We start from the raw sequence: 8,568 nt of genomic DNA, 5'->3' as shown, positions 1-8,568 counted from the left end.
TGGCCATGCAGATGGCCAGGAGGGGCTGGGAGGCAGGGGTTAGGGAGGTGCAGGAGGACAGCACAGCTTTCCAGTGAAAGAACACCCGGTACGCTGACTTTGTCAACTGAAGCCACACACGCTTCATTAGCAAGAAGGCTTCGATAACCATGGAGAATGTTTGACAAGCCCAGGGACCTTTGTTTCTAATTCCTGGAGAGTTGCTGTGGGCGGTTGCTAACTTTCAATGCAAACAGAAACAAACTAAAATGTCCACTGAATGCCTGGAAACTTGATTCTTTTGGGCACAGTCCACTTGGGCCCTGTTTGTCCTCACGGCAACCGTTTGTTGGATCTGGCATTGACCGATGGACATCACTGACGTTCTCCTTCATGGCAGGGCTATCATTACATCACCAGCTAACTAAAGCCCCACAAGATGAAAATAGGTTTAAAGATACCTTGGGGAATACAATTTAGCCTTAAAATATACAAAAAGAGGCACATTCATTTTGCTAGGCCTTTTTTTCTAAACGAATCCATAGTTATTCTAAATATACTTTAAATTTTGAAAGTATATGTTTTTTCAAATAACAGAAAAGGGCATTTGTTTGTTTGTTGTTTTTAAATAAAGTTCCAAGCAATTGCAAGAGGAAGGGGATATATATACTCATATGGATGATTCACTTCATCATACAGCAGAAACTAACACAACATTGTAAAGCAATTATATTACAATAAAAATACAATATTGTGGGAGAAAAAGAATACTGAAATAAAAGGAAGGCAAAAATTGAAACCAATTCTTTTCATCAGTATTTTTTTTCTTTTGATAGTACCTACTACTAATATAGGGCTTCCCAATGTACTTCAGTGGTAAAGAATCCACTTGCAGTATAGGAGACGTGGCCTTAATTCCTGGGTTGGGAAGATCCCCTGGAGAAGGAAATGGCAACCCACTCCACTATTCTTGCCTGGAAAAGCCTATGGACAGAGGAGCCTGGGGGGCCACAATCCAGGGGGTCACTAAAGAGTCTGATACCACTTAGTGACTAAACCACAAAAACAACTACAAGTAGGTAAGTGCTAAATGTTCCTACCTTCAGTTCAGTTCAGTTTAGTTCATTTCAGTCGCTCAGTCGTGTCCGACTCTTTGCGACCCCATAAATCGCAGCACGCCAGGCCTCCCTGTCCACCACCAATTCCCGGAGTTCACCCAGACTCACGTCCATCGAGTCAGTGATGCCATCCAGCCATCTCATCCTCTGTTGTCCCCTTCTCCTCCTGCCCCCAATCCCTCCCAGCATCAGAGTCTTTCCCAATGAGTCAACTCTTCACATGAGGTGGCCAAAGTACTCGACTTTCAGCTTTAGCATCAGTCCTTCCAAAGAAATCCCAGGGTTGATCTCCTTCAGAATGGACTGGTTGGGTCTCCTTGCAGTCCAAGGGACTCTCAACAGTCTTCTCCAACACCAGAGTTCAAAAGCATCAATACTCTGGCTCTCAGCTTTCTTCACAGTCCGACTCTCACATCCATACATGACCACAGGAAAAACCATAGCCTTGACTAGACGGACCTTTGTTGGCAAAGTAATGTCTCTGCTTTTGAATATGCTATCTAGGTTGGTCATAACTTTTCTTCCAAGGAGTAAGCCTCTTTTAATTTCATGGCTGCAGTCACCATCTGCAGTGATTTTGGAGCCCCCCAAAATAAAGTCTGACACTGTTTCCACCATTTCCCCATCTATTTCCCATGAAATGATAGGACCAGATGCCATGATCTTCATTTTCTCAATGTTGAGCTTTAAGCCAACTTTTTCACTCTCCTCTTTCACTTTCATCAAGAGGCTTTTGAGTTCCTCTTCACTTTCTGCCATAAGGGTGGTGTCATCTGCATATCTGAGGTGATTGATATTTCTCCCGGAAATCTTGATTCCAGCTTGCACTTCTTCCAGCCCAGCGTTTCTCATGATGCACTCTGCATATAAGTTAAATAAGCAGGGTGACAATATACAGCCTTGACGTTCTTACCTTGGAATTTCTTTATTCAATTCATTTCACTTTCTCTATACATTTTCATATCATGACCTCATTTATTATCTCACATGCTTAGAATAGTTTATATTTACCATACTATATTTACTGATATTTACCATATGACAAGTTAAAGCTAAAAACATTTAAATATTCAATTCATTTAAAAATAACAGTAAACATTACATGCTAACATAAACAAGATATTTTTAAGAAAAATAAGGATAGTTTCTAAAACAAACATTTTAGTGAGAAGTGTGGCATTGTTTAACATTTTTGCCAGTCTCTTGAATGACTGTCTCAAAAGAAAGCATTTAAATTCTCATATCTACTTTTGCATTTGAGTCAGTTCTAATGAGGTGGATGAATCTAGAGCCTATTACATGGAGTGAAGTAAGTCAGAAAGAGAAAAACAGATATCATATATATATATATATATATATATATATATATATATTTGAAATCTAGGAAGATGGTTCTAATGAACCTGTATGCAGAGCAGCAATGGAGATGTAGACATAGAGAACAGGCTTATGGACAAGGGCAGGCGGTAGGAAGGAGAGGGTGAGATGAATGGAGAGAGTAGCACTGAAGCATACACACCACCATATGTAAAACAGACAGCCAATGGGAATTTGCTGTATGACTCAGAGAACTCAAACTGGGGCTCTGTAACAACCTAGAAGGGTAGGAAAGGGTGGGATGTGGGAGGGATGTTCAAGAGGGAGGGGACATATTAGACATCTATGGCTAATTCATGTTGATGTAGGGCAGAAATCAAATCAATATTGTAAAGCAATTATCCTTCAGTTAAAAATAAATAAATTTATAAAAAGAAGAGAGGAGAGGGTCTCCCTGGTGGCTCATTAAAGAATCCACCTGCCAATGCAGGAGACATGGGTTCTATCCCTGGTCTGGGAAGATCCCAGATGCCAAGTGACTAAGTCTGTACCATAACTACTGAGCCTGTGCTTTAGAGACCAGGTGGCCACAACCACTGAGTGCATGGGCTGCAACTACTGAAGCCCATGTGCCTACAGTCCATGCTCCCCAACAAGAGAAGCCACAGCAATGAGAAACCCCGGCTCACTGCAACTAGAAAAAAACTGCACAGCAATGAAGATGCAGCATGTATACGTGCATGCTAAGTCACTCAGTCATGTCTGACTCTTTGCAACCCCATGAACTCTAGCCAGGTTCCTCTGTCTATAGGATTCTCCAGGCAAGAATGCTGGAGTGGGTTGCCATGCCCTCCTCCAAGGGATCTTCTCAACCCAGGGATTGAACCCATGTCTCCTAAGTCTCTTGCATTCCAGGTGGACTCTTTACCTACTGAGCCACCTGGGGAGTCCAGAATAGCCAAAAAGAAGTAATTAAGAACAAAAGTTCAGTTCAGTTGCTCAGTCGTGCCCGACTCTTTGCAACTCCATGAGTAGGCAGCACGCCAGGCCTCCCTGTCCATCACCAACTCCCAGAGTTTACTCAAACTCATATCCATCAAGTTGGTGATGCCATCCAGCCATCTCATCCTCTGTCATTCCCTTCTCCTCCTGCCCTCAATCTTTCCCAGCATCAGGGTCTTTTCAAATGAGTCAGCTCTTTGCATCAGGTGGCCAAAGTATTGGAGTTTCAGCTTCAAAATCAGTCCTTCCAATGAACACCCACGACTGATCTCCTTTAGGATGGACTGGTTGGATCTCCTTGCAGTCCAAGGGACTCTCAAGAGTCTTCTCCAACACCACAGTTCAAAAGCATCGATTCTTCGGTGCTCAGCTTTCCTGATAGTCCAACTCTCACATCCATACATGACCACAGGGAAAACCATAGCCTTGACTAGATGGACCTTAGTTGGCAAAGTAATGTCTCTGCTTTTGAGTATGCTGTCTAGATTGGTCATAACTTTCCTTCCAAGGAGTAAGCGTCTTTTAATTTCATGGCTGCAATCACCATCTGCAGTGATTTTGGAGCCCCCCAAAATAAAGTCTGACACTGTTTCCACCATTTCCCCATCTATTTCCCATGAAGTGATGGGACCGGATGCCATGATCTTCATTTTCTCAATGTTGAGCTTTAAGCCAACCTTTTCACTCTCCTCTTTCACTTTCATCAAGAGGTTTTTGAGTTCCTCTTCACTTTCTGCCATAAGGGTGGTGTCATCTGCATATCTGAGGTGATTGATATTTCTCCCGGCAATCTTGATTCCAGCTTGTGCTTCTTCCAGCCCAGCGTTTCTCATGATGCACTCTGCATATAAGTTAAATAAGCAGGGTGACAATATACAGCCTTGTCGTACTCCTTTACCTATTTGGAACTAGTCTTTTGTTCCATGTCCAGTTCTAACTGTTGCTTCCTGACCTGCATACAGGTTTCTCAAGAGGCAGGTCAGGTGGTCTGGTATTCCCATCTCTTTCAGAATTTTCCACAGTTTATTGTGATCCATACAATCAAAGGCTTTGGTACAGTCAATAAAGCAGAAATAGATGTTTTTCTGGAACTCTCTTACTTTTTTGAACAGAAGTAGATGAGATATAATTCACATGTCATACCATTTACCTATTTAAAGTGAATAATTCAACAGTTTCCAGTATGTTCACAGAGTTGGGTAACCATCACAATTAATTTTAGAACAGTTTCATTACCCTGAGAAGAAACTTTGTACCCATTAACGTGCATGCTAAGTCGCTTCAGTCATGTCCAACTCTTTGCGACCCTATGTACTGTAGCTTGCCAGGCTCCTCTGTCCACGGGATTCTCCAGGCAAGACTACAGGAGTATTGCCATTCCCTCCTCCAGGGGATCTTCCCAACTCAGGGATTGAACCTAGGTCTCTTATGTCTCCTGCATTCTCAGATGGGTTCTTTACCATTAGCGTAACCTGGGAAGCCAGTACCATTCACTCCTAATTTCCCTTATCTTCCACCTTCAAGGCCCTACCCTAAGCATCTATCAATCTATTATACATTCTGTCTCCATGAATTTGCTTATTGACTTGGCTGGAACTGCCAGTATAATATTGAATATAAGTGCCAAAGCAGATATCCTTGTCTTGTTCCTGACATAGGGAAAAGTAGTCAGTCTTTCAATATGATTTCATGTTAGCTGTGGGTTTTTCATCAGTGCTTTTTATCAGGTTGAGAAAATCCCCTTCTATTTCTAGTTTGTTGTGTTTTTATCACACAAGGATGTTGGGTTTTGTCAAGTGCTTCTCTGAATTTATTGAGATAATCATGTGGGTTTTGTCTTTTATTCTATTAATAAAGTGTATTACATTGAACCAAACTTGCATTCCTAGGGTAAATTCCATTTGATTTTGTAATATGAAATAAAATACTATAGCAATGTTGTTCTGGGTTATATTAAATTCATTGGCCTGCCTTTGAATGGTCTCTTTTGACCACCCATAATTTTATAATATCATGTGTTGGTCATTTGGAAAATATTGGTTCATGGAGTAAGTCTTCCGTGGTGGCTCAGAGGATAAAGTGTCTGCCTGCAATGCAGGAGACCCGGGTTAATCCCTGGGTAGGGAAGATCCCCTGGAGAAGGAGATGGCAACCCACTCCAGTATTCTTGCCTGGAGAATCCCATGGACAGAGGAGCCTGGCAAGCTACAGTCCACGGGGTCGCAGAGTTGGACACAACTTCACTTTCACTTTCACTTTCAAATAGTGACACAATTCAGCAGATAATATTTAAATCAATCACAATTGTTAATGTTATAATCAATGTCATCAGAAAAATATTTAGATCTTGAAAAGCTGTCATGTTCATGGCAGTGGACCGTAATCCTCCAAAATTCTGATTTTCATTTGAGATCATAAATTTTATCATGAGGAACAAGTACCGTCAGTAGTATTCTTAAAGTGACAGGCTCATTTTACTCAGTTCCAAGAAAACACCAGCCAAATACCCAATCCTGAATAATCACAGTTTGTCTATTAGTGGTTCTTTCAGGTAAAACTGGTGTTCTATGAAAAAAGTGGCTATGTTCTATGGAAAACAGTTCAATTCACAACATACTCTCTCAGTTGATTTTTTTGGGGGAGGAAAGACATTGTTACTTTGGTATACAGTGATGTACTTCCTATTTTGTCATGATACATGTTTTAATAAAATAAATAATTTTAATCTGAAAATAACTCAAAAGTTGAAATTTTAAAAGGTTGAAATTTATTGCCCATAAAGGGCATTCTTAAATGAAATTGTCTTTGGGACTTCCCTAGCAGTTCAGTGGTTAAGACTCTGAAATTCAATGCAAGGGGCATAGTTTTGATCCCTGGCCAAGGAACCAAGATCTTACATAGTACAAAGTGCAGCCAAAAAAAAAAAAAAACAAACACCAAAACAAGTGAAATTGTCTTTTTTCCCCCTTGTATGTTGTTGTTCAGTTGCTAAGTTGTGTCCGACTCTTTGCAACCCCATGGACTGTAGCACGCCAGGCTTCCCTTTCCTTCATGTCTCCTGGAGTTTGCTCAAACTCATGTCCATTAAGTCAGTGATTCCATCCACCCATCTCATCCTTTGTCATCCCCCTCCTCCTGCCTTCAATTTTTCCCAGTGTTAGAGTCTTTTCCAATGAGTCAGCTCTTCACATTAGGTGGCCAAAGTACTGGAGCTTGTGTATAGTGGAGAAGAATATAATGACTTCCAGTACAATGTGGAGCCACTGCATGGCTCCCCGATAACATGCTAACAGTTTTAGCTACCATTGCTTTTGTGATATCAATAATAATGTCAACACAGTGACGAAGACAAACAATCTTAATATTACTATAAAAATAGCTTTCAATTTGTGTGTGTATATTAGTCATTCAGTTGTGTCTGACTCTTTGTGACCCCATGGACTGTAGCCTGCCAGGCTCCTCTGTCCATGGAATTCTCCAGGATCAAACCCCGGGCTTCTGCGTTACAGGCAGATGCTTTACCATCTGAGTTACTAAAGTTCTCAGGAACTCCTAGGGTTTCGTGGCTCACATTTTGAGAATTGCTCTTTTATGGAAATTATACATAAATGTCATAAAAGACCTCTCTAGGATTAACTGTTTCTCTTCAACTTGTTCAGCTATTGCTGATAATCCATACTACCTTAATAATCCATACTATTTTAATAATCCATACTACCCTGAAGCACAAGTTTGATTGGAAGAAGTGGTCATTTCTAAAGGTTTGTCCTGGTTAATCTAATTTTAGTGCATTTTCACAAAACTGGGTGATTGTACATGGCTTACAGCTAGTTTTAATTTTCAGTGCCTTAAATGATAATGGCTGTAGCTTTCTTGAGTATGACAGCTTTTTGGATGGAGAGAGAGAAGCACAGAGAAGTGGGCCAGATTGCCTGAACAGGCAAATTTGGGAGCTCACTTACGTTCACTAAGATTTTAGTGATGAGAGCAAACGTTAGTAAGTTCTCTTGGCCATGAAGAGTGTTCGTTTCAGTTCCCCTTTCCTTGGATTTACTCTGAACGGTACTGGATCTCAGTTTCAGGAGACTGAAACTGCCAGCTCCTTCTTGTCTTGGGAAAAAGAGGTAGGTTGTTCTGTTCTGATTTGAGCTTAGAACACATGAGCAAGTGGTTCATATCCATGTAAGAGTAAAGATAATATCATCAAGAATAATGCGGACAAAATCACTGAGGAGCTGAAAATTGCTGAGTACAAAGGAGTGCCATCTTGACCATACCTACTTTGAGCAGTAGAACATCTAAGAAGACACATTCGGAACTTCCCTATATGAGAAAATTCATCAAATTCTTATCAAAATTGAGAACATTCTTTCTTTAGCTGCGAAAGTGAGGAGATATAATTAACCTACTAAAGGAACTGGTAGTTAGATCTGCTTGGGGGGTTTCTTAGGCTATTCCTCCTCCTTCAGTCATTATTTGATTTTCTTTGGTTTCATCTGGTGGATCCACCAGGCTTGGTACCACATGCTGGTAGGCAGCAGACAATGGATGTCTCGAGGCCCTTAGTGAGATAATATGTGTGCTGAGGATAGGGGATGAGGGGACCCATCTAAAAGCATGCACCATAAAATTTTCTCTCAGAGAGTATTTATTGGAATAATTATCACCAATGGCCAAGATACCAGTTAAGATTTTTCCAACCAAGACAAGAGATTTTATAAAGGATAATGATGCTTTGGAATAGTTTTGATGATGTGGGACTTGAAGATAGGTTCACTGAAAAACACCAACGTGAAACTTGCCATGGTGTCCAAAATACTGTAAAAGGGCAATACTAACATAACTTACTGTCTGTCGTAATGTCTATAATGATTATGGTGATATGGAAAGCAAACCAACCAAATACAGTCACTAACTTTCAGAACATCAGTGCCTATGCAGACAAGTCCAAAGACAGACTCTTTAAAAAAAAAACCCTAAAGTATAGCTGAACCACAATGCTGTGTTAGTTTCAGGTGTATAGCAAAGTGATTCAGTTACATATATATTATGTTATATATTTATATCTATTCTTTTCCAGCTTCCTTTTCTTGATAGGTTATTAGAAGATATTGAATATAGCACCCTGTGCTATATAGTATGATAGGGACAA

The sequence above is a fragment of the Ovis canadensis genome, chromosome 3 (genome assembly GCF_042477335.2).
Source record: "Ovis canadensis isolate MfBH-ARS-UI-01 breed Bighorn chromosome 3, ARS-UI_OviCan_v2, whole genome shotgun sequence".
Lineage (NCBI taxonomy): Eukaryota > Metazoa > Chordata > Mammalia > Artiodactyla > Bovidae > Ovis > Ovis canadensis.
The sequence above is the reverse complement of the archived record's forward strand: the minus strand, read 5'-3'. Positions refer to the sequence as shown.